Raw genomic sequence first — 1906 nt, forward strand, 5'->3', positions numbered from 1 at the left:
AAACTTGTCACTGTCCAAATATTTCTGGCCCTAACTGTATGTGGGCACTTATGTTTGGTTTCACTGCTAAAATAGTCTTGTTAGCACCCGGTTTTGTTTTTTAGTTTTTTTTAACATTAAAGTTTATTGAAGGTTTTTTAAAATTTTTTTGAAAACAACAAAGGGAAGAGGGGGAATGGGAGGAAAGGGGAAAAGACCAGGAACGACAATCCCAGGGGGGGGGGGGGGGAGAGAGAAGGGGAGCAAGTATAACCACTGACGCAGCAGAGTCAAGATATTCAAAAGCATACAACAAAACATTATCAAGTAACAATACTATCAAATGCAAAAAAAGTAAGCACACAAAACTCAAGGACAAAAAACAGACAGCATTCTCACAGGGTACAGAGGGAAAGAGGGATCGGAAGTCGGCGGAATAATAGAAGTAGTCCCAGAGCAGCCAAGTCTGACGATGATGCTCCTCATCAGGGCGAAGCTGAGCCATTAAATTTTCCATCGTGCGTAAATGAAGAAATTCCTTTAGCCAAGAAAGGAGTGTAGTAGGGGTCTGAGATTTCCAGAGTCTGGGCATAACAGACCTGGCAGCTACCAGCATGAACCCCAAGAGCCTGCAAACTGACTTCCTAAATTTGCGTGCGAACAAGAAGAGGAGCGGGATCATCCTCTAGTTCTACCCCCGTGACCTGATGAATAACCCGCCTAACCCCAGTCCAGAAAGGGCGCAGGAGGGGACATCCCCACCAGATGTGGGCCATCGTGCCTTGAGCAGATAAACATCTCCAACACCTATCGGATGTGGAGGGATAAATGGCATTGAGGAGAACCAGAACTCTATACCATTTGGAGAGGATTTTGTAGTTCGTCTCCTGGGCTCTACAGGATATCGAGAACTTATGGCACGCAGTGAAGGCCGATGACCACACACCCGGCGGGAACGAGACCCCCAACTCCCTCTCCCAACTCCCCACAAAGGCCGGAAGAGGGGCTTCGGGATCGTCCAGCAACACTTCATACAGGAGAGTGATGTGGGTAGGGGGGAACGAAGACCAACAAAGACGTTCAAGAGGAAGTAAAGGCCTGTGTAGATCATTAGAACGTTTCAAAGAAGAGTAAAAATGGGAAAAGATGCCAACACGAGGAGACAGAATCGGGTAGTAGAAAATGGGCCAGCAGTTCCGCTCGAGAGAGCAGCGACGAGGACGAGGTGACATGTTGAAAACGGAGGACCGGATCGCCTACCGAGTGACCCAGGAAGGGGGAGTCAAGTGCAGCAGGGAAGTCCGGATTACCCGATATCGGGGTCAGTGGACCATCGTTTTTAAATAGCTTCCTCATTTCCCCATACATACGGCACACCCTAAGCGTTTGGCGCGATACGAAAGGGAGAGGGAAGACTTTGTCTTCCATCCAAAATTTCTTGTGCAGCCAGGGGAGGGCGGTAAGAGGGAGAGGGCTCAGAGAACCCTCCAGGGCTACCCAAAGTTTAGATCGGGAGGCATGATGCCAATCAAGGATACGCGTCGCAACTGCCGCCAGATAATACTTCACGCAGTCCGTTGCCGCCAGGCCGCCGCTCCGTTTCGATCGAGACAATGTCGCCCGAGCAATGCGTGACGGCTTGGAACCCCAGATAAACTTATTGAAGGCCTGCCCCTGAGAAGAACTGAGAAGAAACGCGACGGAAGAAGGCAAGGAATAGTCTGGAACAGATACAGTAGTCGGGGAAGAGCGTTCATTTTTAAGAGGTTGATGCGTCCCAGCCACAAAAGACCCTTGATATCTCAGCGCTCAAGATCAGCACGGAGGGTGCGCAAAATTGGTAAGAAGTTTAGCGAGTATATATCGGCCAGATTGGAAGGCAGTTGCACACCAAGATACTTGATGGAACCACGCGACCAGGAGAATG

The sequence above is a fragment of the Leptodactylus fuscus genome, chromosome 2 (genome assembly GCF_031893055.1).
Source record: "Leptodactylus fuscus isolate aLepFus1 chromosome 2, aLepFus1.hap2, whole genome shotgun sequence".
NCBI lineage: Eukaryota > Metazoa > Chordata > Amphibia > Anura > Leptodactylidae > Leptodactylus > Leptodactylus fuscus.